General features: G+C 49.9%; 1 protein-coding gene and 1 long non-coding RNA gene across 3 annotated transcripts in view; one reads left to right on the top strand and one right to left on the bottom strand.

The window, feature by feature from the left end:
• Positions 1–15,344, bottom strand: part of LARGE1 (LARGE xylosyl- and glucuronyltransferase 1) — a 521,069-nt gene extending 505,725 nt beyond the window's left edge. Inside the window, exon 1 of one of the 2 annotated variants that reach the window (XM_072844187.1) lies at positions 15,324–15,344. The gene's annotated coding sequence lies outside the window, so the exon portion shown is untranslated. Of the gene's footprint in view, positions 1–12,732; positions 12,981–15,323 lie in introns of those variants that run through there. The other variant, XM_072844185.1, reaches the window with a different exon arrangement.
• On the top strand, positions 8,401–16,591 carry LOC140642936 (uncharacterized). The gene is made up of 3 exons (XR_012039302.1): positions 8,401–12,359; positions 14,505–14,607; positions 15,334–16,591. It is a non-coding gene; the product is annotated as an uncharacterized lncRNA (long non-coding RNA).
• Positions 16,592–18,304: the final 1,713 nt, after the last annotated feature.

Genomic DNA, 18,304 nt, shown 5'->3' with positions numbered 1-18,304 from the left:
ACACTTTAAAATAAAACTTTCCCATCACATTTTTAAACAGAATCTAACCATCTGAGACCTATCATTCATTTTAAAAATTCAGGAGCAAATTACATTTTTTTGAGAGCTGAAAAATTTATATCATTCCTTAGCACAAAGGGGCCCAGATGTCCTGTTTCTAACCCCAAGTGTAAACAGGCGAGAGAAGGTACAAAGGGGCGCCCTGTGGCAAAATGCGCACATTAGCAGAAGGTTCCCACCCACCCACTTCCAACAGTTACTCTGTTTGGAATGTAATGGCCCCTTGATAGGTTTGATACTCAAGAGCAGTGCATCAGAGGGAGATTGGTGTTGGGTGAGAAATGTGCTTTTATAAAGGGGGATGAGGGGTGCCTGGGAAAATGGAAGGATGATCCATGGACCTGGGAGGAATGGTCTCAGTCCAATTAATTTTAGGGAAGAGTCCATATGCAAGGCTGAAAAATCTGAAAATTTATTCCCTTAAAACCATCCACACCTGCACACTCTATGGAAAGGCTTCATTCATGTATCCCCAGGTGTCAAGGCACCTGGGCTAGTGGATCACAGGACAGAGATTAAGAGGAAATGTTCTATGGGCAGACCTGGTATTCAGTCTCTGGCTTTGCACTTGGGTAAAAACCACATCTCTGCACCTCAGGTTCCCCATAGGTAATATGAACTGCACAGAGGAGAGGGTTGCAGTGAGAATCAGAAGGCTTCATGCATGGAAAGCATATCTCCTAAGCACAGAAGAGGGACTCAAGGATGATTGCTATCATTTGTTATCACCATTATTACTGTTACTGTTATTTTAAATACTCTGAAGCACAACTTGCTAAGAGTCCTCCCCTATACCATTCATTGGCTCCCATCTCCTTTTCCAATCAGAGCACAAATTTCCAATGAGAGAAAGGAGCCAGGTGGACAGAGAGTTCAGGGAAAATGGCCTCAGGTGATGAGAGGGTTGGTGGTTACCTTCAGGGCCTCTGTAAGCTTTCTGAGATCTCTGGACAGGGCTGCAAAGACAAAGCCTGTAGCCTCGTCCTCTGCCCCTAGGGCCATTGGTTTCCTTAGTTTACTAAGTGCAACCACCAGAAGCCAGGAGTGAGGAGCCCGGAGTGAGGGAGAGGAGAGAAAATGTGGGTAAGCTCTAAATAATAACACAATTACAATAGCTAATACTTACCGAGCGCTTTCTGTATATAGCTCTGTCCTAAGCATTACACACACATTAACAGATTTAATGAGCTCAAAAATGCTGTTTCAACAGGAGTTATGGATAAATCCAAGCAGAAGAAAAAGGAAAATGTCAATAAGTAAGAGCCAGAGAAAGCATCCCTCGGTGTGTATTAAGTCAGACTACCACTGGAAAAGCAGCAGGGCTTCATGGACCATGAAACCAATGCCGTGCCAACTGCAAGTTTATAAAATGTTGTTGGGGCCTGGATCACACACGCCCTCTGATAAGCCCAGGGTTCATCTATCACTCTTCTGTGATTCGCTAAGCAAACCTATTTGTGCAGCACCAGTGTCTGGCTTACAAGGGCAGCGTGATAAAAACCCAGATGGACCTCACAAATACTAGCAGCAATCCTAGATAGCCAACAGAAACACACTGGTTATCCAGGGAAGCGTCTTTGAGCACTGGGGCTGAGCTTCCCCACAAGTTCATCCAACCTCTGCAGCCACTCCCCCATCACTATCTCATAATCTCTCCATCAACCACAAGTGCCACTCTGCAACTGGTTCTCTACAAAGGATGTCAGATGGTGTTAAGCCTGGTAAACAGAAACCATGGTCAAAGACTCCATCCCGCACCTCGGGACCAACAGCACAGCCAGAAAGAATCAAACACTTGAAGACAAGGCCTCCTGCGGCTTGCGGAAAAGAGCTGACCTTCTTCGTCAGGGTTTTAAAACGCCCAAGAGGAGAAGAAAGAGGAGGCTGAAGATCAGAGAAAATGGGGAAAGCAGAGAAATGCAAAGTTAGGGCAGCAGAGAGAAGAGGGTGTGGTGAGGGTGGTGGCAACACAGCTACACCCAACAGGACAAGGGAAGCAGCAGGGACATGCAGGTCCTTCAAGAATACCTTGAGAAGCCCATGTGCACACACACACACGCACTCTGGAATCCTCAACGTTCAGCAAGGAAGAGCTGTTATTACACCTGGACGGCAAATGAAATCCAAAATATCCAGCACTGCCACCGCATGGAACACACAGCAAGGTCCAGGCAACGTGGTAAAGCACTGAGGATCCCCCAGTCCTCAGACGTGCTCTTTACTGAAAGGCTCGCACACTCTGGCCAGGCAGCCAGCTTGGAGACCTGGGAACACAGCACAGAAAGTGCAGGAGCAGAGGCCAGCAAGGGAAATGGCAGGGAGGCACTCAGGGAGAAACAGAGGGGTCCTAAGTAGATAGAGAGAGAGCCCATCATGCAGGAGAGCTCTGTGCACAGGTTGGCAGGTGTGGGGAGTGGGGGCAGGGAGGGGAAAGAGGTAGGGGCTGCAGATGCATGAAGCAGAGGGAGGGGGAGATGTGGCTGCAGAGAGAGGCAGGGGCCAGTTCCTAACAAGCTTTACAGGTCCTGATAAGAAAATTGGAAGTTTTCCAGTGGCCAAGAGTAAGCCTGTGAGGGTAAATACACAGAACATTCAAGAAAAGCCCTTTTCTTTACAGATTAAAAATAAAGGCTCTCTTATCTATGAGAGAGCCTTGCGAGCCTATTTGAAAAACTCTGTTATCCAGAATGGCCTCCTCTGAAATTCTGAAACCTCTGCAATTCTTGTCATCTCCCAGCAAGGCCTTCCTCAGGCACAGAAACACACCAGTGGTGAGGGAAGCACAGCACAGCTTCACTTTTACGGTAGATTGGGAGCCCAGATGTCAGAGCTCCAGTCGTTTTCCTCTCGGCCCACGACAGCTGCTTTAGGAACCACTCATGAGGAAAAGAATTCTCTGTTATTGGGTGTCATCCAAGGCTAGGAATAAGGTTGTTCTATAACCCTGGGCTCATGTGGAAAAAAAAACAAACAAACAAACAAGAAGCGCTGGAAAGCACATTTTCACCCAAGCTCCATCCCCATGCTCTACCCAGCTGAGGAAGAAAGCGCTACTTTAAGAATTGCTGTTACTTTCACAAGTAAACTTTATTCCAACAAGGCTGCTTTCCAGTGGGCATCTCAGACTTCGGTACCAATGATTGGGATCGGAGAAAAGCTCAAAAGCTCCTCTTGGCTTCCATCCCCAACCGTACCGGCTCTAGCCCTGTGGTCTCCAAAACTCCATGTATGAACTATGGCAAAAAAGCCTGTTCAGTGGCCTCCCAGCTTCCTCTTTCCCTACTCCAAAGTGACCCCAATCCTGTTCCTGGGCTCATCTTCCTAAAACAGAGCTTTTAATACATCAGTCTCCTGATCAAAAGCCACCCTGCCTTCCGAGAGCCCATGGCCCCCAACCCAGCTTGCCAAGCTCATCTCCAGCTCCCTGCTAACAGAAACCCAAGCTGGCTTATCCTGTAACCCAGAAATATGTACCTGTGGACCTAACCTGGCCCCTTGACCTCCCTGTAATTCTTCTATTCAGATTTATAACTATCCTGCATCCAAAGACCCAGCTCAAACCCCACCTCCTGAGTTTAAGCAGCTAAAGTAAACTCCCACCTCTGAGTTCCCATCCAGCTTCAATAATCCACAACCATTAACTGTATGTACTGCTGCAGTTTCTATTCTTGCTCTCAACCAGTCGTTTGAATCTTCTATTGTTGCTTAACTTATCACACATTCTTTAAATCTCTCCAACTATGTTTCTCGAGGGCAAGGACAGCAGGCTTTCAATTTAATTTCATAAATGATTGTTTAGGATTCCTAAGTGCTAGCAAGACATACCCATAGGTACATGGATGTGCTAACCAGGCCACAGTGCCTAAGGAGCTGACACTCAAGTGGGGGAATAAGGAAAGTATCTGGACACGGACGAGGCCAAGCAGAAGAGGCCACGCACAGTTGTCGGCATTTGGGAGCAATGCCTCCTCCCACGTCATTCTTCCATCTCCTATTCACCAAGATCCAGATCGAATACTCTCTTCTTTGACTCTCTCAAGCATAATATAATGCTACCCAGCACACTGTGCCCACTGTCCTTCGTTCGCGCTTTCATTACCACTTGCCTCCCTCACCAAGACAAGGCTACTGATGATAGCAGGTGATCTCACCTCCGTCTCCCAATGTCAAGCCAAGACCTGCACATCACAGGTGTTTAGTGAATGCTGTCTGAGGAGTGTTGGCTCAGGCAGTGAGTGGACGTCGAATGAGTGAAGGGAATGCCATCAAGGATAGACAGGGTGCCCGCCCGGGGCCTATTGACAGGAAAGATTTTGACCGGACAGAGAAAGGAAGGAGGAAGGAGGAGTCTGATCCAGCAAAGGGAGAAGCAGTAATAGGCCCAAGTGGGGAAAACAAGGGGCATTTTTAGGCAACAGCCAATAGGCCAGGACTAGAGAAGACCTGCAAAGTCCCGGGGCAAACAGCGAGTGTAGACAGGCGGGGAAGCCAGGACAAGGTAAGCACTGAGACAGCAGGCTGAGCTGAGTCCTGGCCCCAGGCTTCACAGCTGTGTGACCTGAGCAACCTCAGTTTCCATACCCCAAGTGGGTAAGAGTGCCCACCACATATAGGGTGCTGTCAGGCTGAAATGACACGGAAAGATCCAATGAAAGGGAGCCTGGCACCAAGGAGGCACTTGAGGAACACGCTTTTGGGTGTGGAACAGATGATGCAGAACGACAAAGGGAAGGGGCTGAAGACAGACACCTAGAAGTCACAGGTGTGAGAGGACAGAGCCTAGGGCCACTGGGGAGGCCGGAAAGCTGGGGCTCTGGTCCTGCCTCCCCTCAGGATCATTCTCTTTATCTCTCTGGCCTTAGCAGCCACAGCTATGAAAGGAAGGTATTGGTCGGATGGGGTCCAAGGTCTTTCCCCACCCTGGTGGGGTCCCCACCCTGAAGCTCTGCTCCTGGTGCAGAGAACTTCCGACATGGAAAAGCCGAGCAGGGAGTGATTCATGAAAACAGAGAAAGGCAAAGAGATACCAAGATGGCAGTGGAGAGGTCTTCCCATGGAGACAGAGGGCTCCAGCTGTCCCAAGTGCCCCCCACTCCTCCTCCTCAGAGGGAGCCACATGCCCCAGCTCCACAGCCCCACACACTCCATAATTCCCTCCCCAGCACTGGAAACAGCATCAGCAACAATCCACGCTTCTCCAGCATTTTCCAGGCCACCTGGCATGTGCATTTGACAGGCTTTAGGGCACGCCCATTCGTCTGGTGCCAGAAAAGTCAAAATCCCCACAAAGTGAGAGCAAAGGAAAGCCGCCACACATTCCAGTACTGCACTCCCCTTGCCTTGTTACAAAGCCATCAGTGTTTGAACCACAACAATGACCCCTAAGAGAATTCATTTTGCTGACCTGAAATGTCCTTCACATTTTTAAAATAACATCTTCCTGGAGAGGCCTCGAGTCTGTGCGTCTGCTGGTATTCACTCGCCCTCCTTCCCTGGCACCTCCCCACCGCAGCACTGAAAACATGACCGCTTGTTCACTCATCAAACAAATTGTTCCATGAGGACACAGGACACACTACTCATTTCGTGCAGAACTACTAAGCTCTGGGCACGAGGTCTGCAGGAGGGGGAAAGCCCTACCCTGCTGATTACTCTGCCTGCACCCCTCTTGGCTCCTGAGACAACCAGGAAATGCCATTCCTCCCAGATGAGAGCTGACAACAGTCAAGGAGGCTGGTGCACACACAGTGCTGGCGTATCAAGGGTCTACGCAACTGTTCTAGGAGCAGAAGGGGCGAGCGGGTTTTCCCCAGGAGGCACCGACACATTAACCTTCCTCAATAATAAACAGGTGACCAAGGTATCCCAGGCAAGCCCTAACCACAGAATCACACTAGAGAGCCCAGGATTCCCTGCTGAATTTTAATTTAAAAAAAGAAGAAAGAAATTCCCACATGCCCACTTCTGCCATAAATCCTCCCAAATTCTGCTTCCGTGGAAAGATGAGCAAGCCCTGTCTTCCCAATTGGCCTTGGTACTTCAAAAAATGACTCTGTGATGAGCAGACCTCTCCCGGTAGTCAGGGCTCCATCTCCATCTTCATTTGTCACCCGTCCAGAGCACAACCCCATAATGTGACAAGAGAGGCTAAAATTACCGGGGATATGGCACTTTCCAGTCTAGCCCCGGCCTGTGATTATCTACAATGCCAGGATGCCCCCAAATTACCTCTGGAGCCTCAAACACCTTACATTTTATTTCATTCCTAGAACAAGTTCCTTTCCAGAAACTTTCATAAGAGATAAAGGAACAAAAACCCCAAAAGCCCTAGATATTGCAGTTGCTGCAAAGCAAGAGCCAAGAGGCAAGCATGATTCTATACATTTCCTACATTTATCACCTCTCCCGTATACCTAGGCAGAAGCCAATTAATTCCATGTCTGCAATAATGAAAACTCAGAGTCCTAGAAACTCTTACCAAATTTAATTTTTTTAATGTTTTTTTTAAAAGATTTTCTTTATTTATTTGAGAGAGAGAGAGAGAGCAGGAGCGGTGGGGAGGGGCAGAGGGAGAAGCAGACCCTCTGCTGAGCAGGGAGCCCAAGAGACTTGGGACTCGATCTCAGGACCCTGAGATCAGGACCTGAGCTGAAGGCAGATGCTTAACCAATTGAGCCACTTAGGCATCCCATGACCTAATTTACTTTTTAAACCACCTCTGTTCTTGATATAGTCTCAGAGGTAGAACCTCAATGCAGAAGGTTGAGGAACTCAGGCAGGTGGGTCCTTATGACTGCTATCTCCAGAAGAAGAGCAGTTAAACAAGTAAATCTGCCCCCAAGTAAGTGGGTGAGTGAGAGAACACCAGCTGCTGGTTAGTGGTTATGAAAGGCGATACAACTACCAGACTTCTTTCAGTAATACAGTTCCGTATTAGGGTCCTTGGCAGGTTAACCTGTGGAATTATTTGTTAAAACATTTGAAAAGTTTGTATTAAAAAACATCCTTGGTTTCATGTGACAGATGAGGCTCCCAAAAGCATCCATCATGATTGCCTTAACCAAATAATTTGAAATACAATAAAGGAACTAGCAATTTAAAAAGGTCCTTTTATGAATCCCTTTTGTAAAATAAAAATCTTTGTACCCCAATTACTTAACGTGTTTGCCTTTAAAATCAGATTTTATAAGCCAAATTCTGCTAAAATAGGGCACTTCTAGACTTAACTTCCATACTGAAATAAGAATGTAAAAATAAATAAATAAATAAATAAATAAATAAATAAATAAACCCTCATATTTACGGTGCACTCACTTCAGATCTCCTCTTTCCAATAAGCACTGCCCTCTATAGCCAGATCAATGCCTGAGTAGTGAGCACCCTTCTTCCTAGAACACAAATGTGCAGGCATAAAATTAAATTGATTTTCTTTTCCCCCCAACTTATACATCTACAGGATTGCTTTTCTGCATTCATTTTTCTTCCAAACTTCCCTCTGTTCAGACTCACCCAAGAGCTTGCCCTACAAAGTAAACTGCTCCCCCAACCCTGGACCAAATGAAAGGGTTCCCTTTTCCACGTTAGAGTACAGGCTTTACCAAATCCCCAAGAGACAACTGGAAGAAAAAAAAAAATCAAAATTTTCAGCATTGCTTTTTATCACAACATACTTAGTTCTCAAGTAGTTCTCAAAGAATAGGTAACATCAAAACCAACTTGTTTTCCTATTATTTAAGAAGTTAGCGGGCAAGTTTGGCTGCTTATGCGTGAATAGCCCAACATATTAGAGAGAGATCAGAGAAATACAAGCAACACAGCCAAGACTTCGTGCTTCTTTTCTTCAGCATTGCCTACCTGTGTTTTATATTTCAAGGTAGAGTATACCTTTGAACTGGTCACAGGCCTCTTCCCATTTCAGAGCTAGAAATCCTAAGTAGTCAGAGCTTTGCCACTAACTCAGGCAAACCCATTCCCTCTCTGGGCCCTAAATTCCCAGTTGCAAGGTAAAGAACTCAAGTATAGAGACAACACTTGCAGCCCAGAAAGGTCATGCAATATTCCAATGTCACACAGCAAGTTAGCAACAGATGATGCAAGACTAGGCCCAGATCTCCTGATTTTACTTAAATCACCCTGCTTCCCACTTAATGCAGGTAAAGATGATACAAGGAACACACACACACAGAGCCTTCTTTTTCCTCCACTGTCTGGCTCCTATTTCTGAAAAAAAACTAAATATATTTTCCCCTGGGGCTCACTCACTGCCGCAACTCTGATTTTCCTTTCTCCCTATCATCCTCCGACAATTACATCATTGCTTTTCTTCTTCGCTATACAGTCTCTTCATCCCACAATGCACGCACACATACACACACGTACGCACAGGCACACATACACATACACACACTCATTCTCATTATTAAACTCTTCCTTTGCAAAAGCAAAGAACGTTGAGGCCAGAACTGAAATGACTCAAATACGAGAACCTTGTTCTAGTGTAAACGTGGCCGTAACTCTACCCAGAATCCGATCTGACAAAATGGAATGTGTTCTCCCAGAGAAGGACTTTGCTCCCCCATAATATATCATCTCTCATCTAACACTGTCACTTCTCCCACTGCTGCATGATCACATAATGAAAGCCCCAGATGGAATTCTGGTACGCAAGAGGGCAGACTTATATGGTTGATAAGGGACCCTTTCTTTATTTGCACTGCTAACAGTTTTTTTTTTTTTTTAAAGAACAAGCAAAGTGCTATATGTAGAAGGATAAAGAACAAAACAGAAAACCCCTTTTTCTGTTTTTGTTAACAATGTGGAATAATCAACTAGTACTCTCGGATCTTATCCAGACACCATTCTTGTCACCATCTGAAGACATGTAGCAGGAAGTTAGTCCCCAGCTCAGAATCCTATCCAATTATCTCCCTTCTCCCACCAGGCTTCCCCTCTCCCAGAACATCTTCCGGCCACCTTAACTAATGACTGTTCTCCATACACGGGACAGATTTCAAGGTTTTCACGCTATTCTTGCTACCTGGGACTCTCTTCCTTCTACTCCTCTGGCAAACACACATCCTTTGCACCAACCTATACAACAGCACTTCGCTCATGAGAAAGGTCCTCTGGACTTCTGCTTCCCTGAACTAAATGTGAAACCTCTTGTAGCCTCCCATGCAGAGCATGGCATCTGCCACATAATAGATGTTCAATTATTATTCGTTGAGTTAAAAGGAGGAACATCTTCTGAAATACATTTAACTTATGATGGAGCTGCCTACTGCCCTCCAAATGCCAACGTGGTCAGCGAGGAACAGAGCACCCGAGTACCTCTCAATGTCAAATGTTCTGGAAGACAGTAGCAAAGCCTCAACAGCACTAGTGGGTTCTGTGAGGTGGCTGTATGACTCAAGTGTGTCAGTGGCAGGGTGGCCTGGGGCTTGCAGTCCCCTGCGACTGACTCATCCCTCCCCCCAACCTTGCATGCTCCCTACTCTCTGACGACTCTGGCTCCAAGATGCCTTCCCATCATTCACAGACCCTACCGTAGACCAGTATTCCACCTCAACTTTTTATTCTCCCTCTGCCACCTGGTGTCCCTGACATTCACATGACTTCATTCATGCCTTAAGACGACAGTATATATCTTTTCTGGAACCAGTTTTCACAAGTTGATGCTCAGTGGCAAATTTAATAGTATTTTCCTGCTCCAATCTCTTACCCCTTGGCTATACTGTGCCTATGAGAATCAATCTATAAAGCTTTAATAGCAGAAATAAAGCTTTATACTGACCATTCTCCTTAGACCACAACAATAGTTCCCTTCAAACTACCTAAATATGCACTACACATATGGGTAAAAGATAAAAAAATGCAGGTCCTACCAGACCCTGAGTTCAGGAAAATGTAATAACTAACTCATGCAGGTTCACAGGTTCCAAACACTGAATCTAATTCCATATGCTGAACTGGGGCTTTTAGAATCCAGTGAGACTTAAATCTTGGGGACATCTGCCCTTTTTTGGTGCCAGTATTCTGAACCGGGTAACCTCTTCTTGGACTCTGCCTCTCACCTTTTCTGTCTGCCCCCCGCTGGAGTCAGCTATGATAAGACACACACCCCCTAGGTAAGGAAAGCCTGGGCAATGGGGCTTTTTTTTTTTTTTTTTTCCAGCAAAATAGAATTATCTTCCAATTCAACTGGAAGAAACCTAGACGCTAATGACTTAATGCTGTTAGAAGTGCAGAGAGCATCTGAGACAAAAGTGCAAACCAGACCGTCAAATGTTAGCTGTGTGTAAATACAACGTATGTGTTTTTAAGGGATGATGGTGAGAAATTTGGAGTTTGACGGAGTTGGTTCTAGACTCCATTCAGAATGGATGATTATATGTGATTTTATGAAGACTGCAGGTGATGTGCAGTCCAAAACCAAAAAAAGGCAGTTCTGATTACAAACCTTTGGGGGAGAAGTTAGCATGGCCTACATGACCAAAGGATGGAGCCTGCAGGAGGTTCTGTCCCCCTGAAATGTCTAGCCCTCATTTACTCAGAACTTTGCAGTTAGCCAGTCCTGATTTGCCCGACTGACACTTTAGATGTGATGAGGCCCATCATTCAAGCATCCGGGATCCACTCATTCATGCAAGCATACAGTAGGTACCAAAAAGTCAAGCTCATGAGCCCTAAAGATAAACCACGGCCTTTTGTAACATGGGTCCTTGTGTTTTCTTCCTTGGTGGTGGAAGAGAAAACTAGTCCCCCTAGTGTCGTCCCACTGTAGGTGGCTGAAGGATGGAGACACTCCTGCATTCCGCATCCACATTAAAGCACAGCTCAGGAACCTCCACATCCTGTCGAGATGCAAGCCCTCCAGGACCTACGAGGAGACGAGGAGACGAAAACCTTGTGCTTTCATTTCCAAGGCCCTTATAGTTCTGGTTTAAAAGACAATGTGATCTGCATTACCTCACACGGAAAAAGTTAACCCACAAGCCAACACGCTTCACTACGTGAAGAAAAAGGACCCACACTGGTTAGTGGACGACTGACCTCTCCAGAGTGATCCAATCTTTGCTCTGAAAACCTATCTTACTAGGTGGATTTGTTTCCTGTCCTTGCCACTACTTGAAAACCCACTAACATCTAAATCTTGACGACTTCTGCCTCTCTGCTCCAATTAGTTTTCTTCCTGGTATGGAATTAACAGGGCCAGGCTCGATAAATGTGTGTTCTCCTCAAACAATTTTCACTGAAGTGAAACACTCTTGAAATATAAAGGTACACTAAGATGTGTGAAACCTTAAAGCCAGGTGTTGTTTATTTATTTTTTTTAATCCCCAGTGAGGACTCATGCCCGTGAGTAATTCATTCATGTCACCCATTTGTGAGAGATGAGAAAAGAAAACACCACTTATTCCTTTCCTGATTTAGAACCTTCCCTTGTCTTAAGTCTACCGAAGCTGACTCCTGGGGAGGCAAGGCGAGAGAGGTAAGGAGAAAAATGAGCCTGAAGTGACTGCATCCACGGAGTGAATAAGCACTTTGGGTTTCCACCTGTGTCAGAGAGGGGACCGAGCCACATTTTGGTGAGGTGACCTCCGCACCTGCCACCCCACCTCACCCCCCAAGAAGAAAGCGGGAGCCTGAGTGCTCTCTTGGGGAACTTACATAAGACCCTGTAAAACTTCCTGTGACATTCACGGAAAACGTAAGCTGCTATTTTGCTCCCTCAGGAGATCATTTTAATGGACTGAGTGACAAAATTCACGGATTCGGAGTTCAACAGAAACCTGCTCAACCGAGGTACACCGGCTCGGGGACGAGAAAAAAATCCATCCCCATTAAACAGGGTCACCCGGGGGATGGATTCAGTGTAGGAGAGACAATCTGTTCCCTCCTAAGTGACCCATTTAAAATCAGATTGTTCCAGGGAAATCTCATAGGTTTAATAAATTTCAAAGTGGCAAGGACAGCCTTGTAGGACTGAGATATTAAAGAAGGTAATAAACAAAATAACTTAAGGATGCTCGAACTTTGGAGTCAGCCACTCCACCCTTCAGCGGCAGAGACGTTCACGGGAATGGCTGGATCGCTGCACACTCATCACTCATCGTAAGCAGCTTTGTCTAACAGGACGGCCACTCTGCTTAGGTTTCCTCTCTATGGATATCGCTGCCACCCAACTACTCTGTCCCAGAGAGGGCCCTGGAAGCCGTGGCTGCTCCCCCGAAATCGCCTCGACTGTCTACAACAGGAGCAAAGAAAAGTTCTCCAGAGCATCACACCAGGATAGGCAGGTGAGGATCACCCAAGGGGGACAGCGAAACACACAGCAGGTCGTCGTCCCCCCCCCGCCCCAAGTACGGATGCCCAAGCTGAGAAGCTGCGGGGACTGGGGCAGGAGGGTGCGAGACCGCGGCGCACCCCCTCCCGGTGTGGACGGGAAAGTCCTCCCCGCGCTCCGGGCTGGCAGCCGTGTGCCTAGGAGCGGGCGGTGGGGGCGTCCGAGACCCGCGGGCTTGCACCCCAGCCGCCCGGGGCCGCGCGCCCAGGCGGCCGAGGGGGTGCCTCGCGGGGGTAGCAGCCACAGGTTCGGGGAACTAGTCGGGCGCCGCTCAGCAGGGCGCCCCCGCGGCGGCTCTCCGACCCCCCCCCCCCCCGGGCTCTTACCTTGGCCGTGACTGCCGCCAAGCACCGGGAGGCCGCGGAAGAGCGGGGCGCGCAGGGCGTCCGGGTCGGGGTCCCGGCGGCGCTGCCCTAGTTCAGGCGGCGGGGCCGAGCGCGGACTTCGGGGGCGGCCCGCGGCGGCAACGGCGGCGGGGAGGGTCCGGGCCGCCCCGGCTGAGCGCCGTCCCTCCTTCCTCGCCCTCCGGCGCCGCTGCCTGGCGCTGCTCCCTGCCCCGAGGACTCTCCCCGCCGGGGGCGCCCCGCATGGGCAGGGGCCTGCGTCGGCCTCGGGCTGGGTCCGGGGAGGGGGCGCTGGGGAGAGCCGCGGGGCGGCCACCGGGCCGGCTCCACCCCCCGCGCTCCCCGCCGCTTCGCCCCTTCAGGGCAGGGCCTGCCCGCTCCCGGCCCCGCGAGGCGAGCGCGGCCGCGCCCCCAGCGTCAGGCGCCCCGGCTCCGCGCGGCGGCGGGGCAGCGGCGGTCCGACCGGGCCGGGCGCCGAGCACGGCGGCGGAGAGGCTGAGCCGGCCGCGGCGCCCCCTCCCCCCGGGCCTGCGCCGCCCGCCCGCCCGCCCGCGGCTCCGCGGGGAGGCGGCGCTGGAGAGGGCCTCGCCCCGGCCTGGGGCGCGGGGCCGGGGGCGCGGGGCCGGGGGCGGCGCCCCGGGAAGGTCACCGGAGCGGAGGCGGGGCGCAGCGCGGTGGGTGCGGGGAGCCGCGGCGGGCGGCCCCGCTGCCGCCGGGAGCGCTCGCCGGCCTCGGCCGCCGCCGCCTCCGAGACGCGCCGCGCCGGCTTCCCCGAGCGCCCGGCGCTCGGAGCTGGGCGGCCGCTGCAGCCGCCGCGGGCAGCCGGGCGCCGCTGGCCGGAGCCGGCGCGCGATCCCCGCCTCCCGCGCCCGGCCAGGCGGGGGCCGCCGCGCGGAGGCCGGCGGGGGGGGGGGGCGAGCGGGCGGGCGCTGGGGTCCGGGCTCCGGGCTGGCCCCGCCGCCGCGTGCCCAGAGCGCCGGGCTCGCTCAGCAGCTGCAGTGACTGTGTGTCTGTGTCATGTCTGTGCAGCTGGGGGGGACCGCGAGCCCGGGCCGGGCTCCGGGCGGGGGCGGGGCCGGTGCGCGCCTCGGCGCCCGCCCCCACCCCGTGACGGCGCGGCCGGCCAATGGCGGGCTCCGCAGCCGCGCGGACCGAGCGCCCGCCCCCGCCCGGGCTCCGCCCCCCGCGCGAGGCTCCGCCCCCCCGCCTCTCCGGCTCGCTCGCACGCGGGTGGAAGCAACACCCGGAGCCGGGATCCCGGCCGGGGTCGGGATGAAAGGGTGCAAGCCGGGAGCTCCCCGCCCTTCTCCCCCCCCACCCCGGCCGCTCCCGGCCGCCTCGGGCTTGGCCAGCCTGGCGGAAAGAGGGGGAAGGGAAGAGCCACGGGTCCGCAGCTGCCGCTGTCGAGACGCCGGCAGGCTCGCAGGGCCGCGCAGCCGGTCCACTCCCCCTGGTACGAAACGGCCGTCGTGGGAAGTAGGAAGTTTCCCCGCCTCCACTTCTACTCGGGTCGCCGCTTCTCAGCAAGGTGGCCAGGGTACGGGGCAGCCGGAGGCTGCGAGGAGCCACGAGGAAGGGCTTTGACAGCATTACTGGGGGCTCTGTATCCAAGAATCCGATCCAGGGCTCCCTATTCTTTCGGGGAAACTGCATTTCTCTGCCCCCTCCCCACACACACACACGCACACACCCTTGCACGCACAACACGCCCCTCCCGGTCCTGATTTCATTCTTGCTCTCCCTCCTGGCACAAGAACCCCGCGCGCGACATCCCACTGAATGGACTTCCAGCCTCCCAGTCCTAAAGCCCAGAGAGGGGCGCCGAGAGTCCTCCGAAGCTCCGAAGCTACGGAAGGAGTGGGTGAAATCGTCTGGGCAAAGGGGGCGGGAGGAGGCCTGGAGAGAAAACCCGAAGGAGGAGAAAGCAGGCCGGGAGAGGAGGAGGACGCAGAGGGATGGGCAACTCTGCCTGGGAGACCGGGGCTCCGGCGTGTGATCCAGCTCCCGGGTTTTTCCTCAGCTCGTCCCAGGGCTTCTGGGGTCCCCTTCCCCCCCCCCACCACCGGGTCCCCACCCCTCCCCAACCTGGCGGGCGCCGGGTCCCAGCCTCGCCACAGCGCGCCTCGGTCTCCCCGCCCCAGGGCTTAGATGAGGCCGAGGGAAGCCCACCTTACTCCGGGAAGGGGCAGGAGAAGGATGCAAAAGCAGAGATAAAGTGCAAGGCGGGGGGGGGGGGGGGGGGGGCGGGGGGCGGGGGTGCATAAGGAAAGGACGCGGAGCTCGGACTGCGGTACCGACCACACTTCCCCAGAGGTCAGGCCCCCCGGGTCAGGCCCAAGGGTTTCGGAGGTTTGGCCCTCCGGTCCGCTCGGGACCCGGCTGCCGCCAAGTAACCCCGCTCTCGGCCTGCAGCTCGACCCAGCCGGGACCCTTCCGCCGTCCCCTCCCTTCCCTCCAGCCTCTTCAGGCAACGACCCCCGCCCACGCCCCAGCGCCCCCACCCCCACCCCCGTGCACACCCCACCCCTCGAGCACCACCCCCGGCACTCCCCCAGCTCTGGAGTGCTGTTTACCTATTCTCAGCGGCAGACCGAGCCGAGGAGAATGCAAAAAGAAGGTAGCGGTTACACAGCAGCGTCCCCGGCGAAGAAGTAAGAAACGTTCGCTCTCGGAGCTTCAGAAGTTCACTGCGAAGCTGGGGTCCTGCTGCCTTATCACGGCGGGGATGAGCCTCACCCTGCACGTTTGCACCGATAGGAGATCGTATCTGGTTCTGATGTCAATGTCACTACCGTGTCGGAGAAGAACGTTATATGATAAAATATTTTCTAATATCCTCGAGACCATTAAAGTGTCAAAGTTTAATGCCAATCCTTGTAGCTCGAATGCTGCTCGGTTCTTCCTCTGACGTACAGCTCTGTTCTAGAAAGCGCTGAAAACAAGGGGATCATTTTTATTTTTTGCGGGTCGGCCGTCCTTCCCACTCTCCTTCTCCCCTACTCCAGCCCCCGCCCTGGAACCGGGTAAAGTTAAAGCAAGAATTTGGGCTTGCTTTTTATTCATTGCTTTGCCTCGCTTCATTAGTGGTGTAAAATGCATTATTATAATACATTAGCATATTAATAAGGGTAACGTGACTGAGACACTCTGTACCCTACCCAGGAAGGAGAGGGAGACCTGAAATTTACAAGCGATGGAGAAATAAAGGAATAATATCAGAAACTGAACTAAAAGATAAGCATGTGGTAAAGAAACGTCTCCATTATAATCACCCAAGTATAGTGCATTCTCTAGATTGGATTTTAGAAAGAAAAATATCACCATAGAGAGAGAGGGAGCAATATTCACTCTGGTCAATAAAACACATTGAAGATATATTTCATTATTAGAGGATTTCACAAAAATTACTTGCATCAGTCAATAGGCACCTTAAATGCACAAAAGCTTGGCCCTATCTGTTCAGTGTTGCAGTGTTTTGAACTCAGTGGCATTTCTAATGTTCTGAATGATAGGAATGCTGTCAGAGTGAAATATTCCACAAACTGAGCCTTTCTGTTAGTTCATATTATGTGAAGCCCCACATTAAAAGAATTCCTTTGCCCACCAATGGGATGGATAGGTGCGTTAGTGTGTGTATGTGTGTGTTAAACCTAAGGGAGAATGTACTTACCTATGAATTATAGTATAGCCCTTTGACACAAACCAGGATATAAATGTCTTAAAGGATTTCAGCTATGACATAATATAGTATGAGGAATGCAGAATAAAATATGTAAGGTGATATATCTGTTATTTCTAAAGATTCTGCACTGCTTTTGCTAAGAACTGAGAAGTGAAAAATATTGAGCCCTCTAAACCAACTGTTATATATTTTTCTCCACACAGTTATTGCACCTGTCACAGGAGAGATTCAGAAAGGTCTTTAAAAAAAAAAAAAAAAAATCAGGGTCAAGGAGACCTAATCCTAATTAAAAAAAAAAAAAAAGAAAAAGAAAAAAAACCTGTCTTAAAATAGCCACTAGGGGGCCCTAAAGGCATCTCAAAGAGGAAGTCGGGAGACCTGCTGTCACCTCCGCTTTTCCTGGTTTCATTTTCTGTGAACCTCAAGGAACTGGAATGGAATAAGAATATGATGCAAAGTCTGGAGGCAGATTGGGTTTTACATCTTAAAAGACCAGAGTCTCCCTCCCCCCAAAAAAAGTAAAATAAAATATTAAAATGTATTTTAAAATATAAGACGAGTCCCATTTTCCCAATTCTTATCTTGCCTCCAAAATATCATCATCATAATAAAGAATATTGCACTCATCCAAATGAAGGTGGCCTCATACTTTTACCATCTTAAAGTCAACCCAATTACTTTTACTATTCCAAATAGAACTCATTTCTAAGATTTCAGAGCTGTTTTCTGAATGTTTTGAAAGGTGTTCAAGTGCTAGGTAGAGAAACCAATGAATCCTTACAGGAGTGATGTGAAAACTATACAACCTATAACAGCAGGGCACCTGCCAGTCAACTTATGGGAAGTCAGGTCAGCCTTGGGGCATCCACGCTTACAGCAGAATCTGGGGGGCCTGGTAGGCCAAGTACTAATTCTTTGATGTTGGGTTCTGGCGAAATGGTGGTGGGAGAAAGGTATGATTTTGGGAGACGGCTATGTCAGCTGAGGTAGAGAAGTAGGGAACCTACTACTTCAGGGGGTACTTAACAGCCACTATGGAAGGATTTCAATATTTTAATAGTAATGTTACATTTGCCAAACAACTGCAGTATCAGACCTGATCATATGTAAAGCTGCCCAAATCATTTTGTAGACTTCAATATCTAGCAATCAAATTTTCAAGGTTTCAGAATACTTAGCACTCACACATGTTCTTCCCACATCTTGCCAGTAAATAAGGTTATAGTGTCCTTATAAGGATCAAGAATCAAACAACACTCAGGGTGCACAGATATAAAACCTACTAGTTATCCTTCAACCAATGCTGGAGAAATATCTGCAAAAGGTGTTCTATCCAGACGCATTTCAACTGAAAGTATAAATGCATGATGTGGAACATCCCTCTGTCATTCAGGCCAATAATCAAAATGAGTAAAATAAAATGCCTCCATCAGATCTAAGCAGGAAACATGCCACTTGCTAGCTGAAGAATTAAAGAACATTGCAAAAACCGCCAAATTAACACTAATGAAAGTGTGATTTGAACATAATTTAACTAAAAACAAAGCAAGTCTAGAATTGAGATGTGAGATGGGGAATAAGGATAAAGTCTTTCTTAGTGGAATGAAAAATAGTTTATGTTCCCATCATCATGTTCATTAAGCAGACAACATACAGGTATTCTCAAAATAGCAGTATTAACTTCCGGAAGACTTGCCACTGCAAACCTCAGAGCCAGCTAATTAGAACAAACTTGGCTCTACATAGAGAATCCCATTGTCTTTAGAAGAAAGGTTTTATTCACTCACTGAATGTGAAAGTCCATCAGAGTAAAAACCTTGTCAGGTAAATAGCTCCCTGATCACCTTATGATGAAGTGCTTAACTGGCAATG

The sequence above is a fragment of the Canis lupus genome, chromosome 11 (assembly GCF_048164855.1).
Source record: "Canis lupus baileyi chromosome 11, mCanLup2.hap1, whole genome shotgun sequence".
NCBI classification, from domain to species: Eukaryota; Metazoa; Chordata; class Mammalia; order Carnivora; family Canidae; genus Canis; species Canis lupus.
This window is presented reverse-complemented; position numbering and strand designations above follow the sequence as displayed.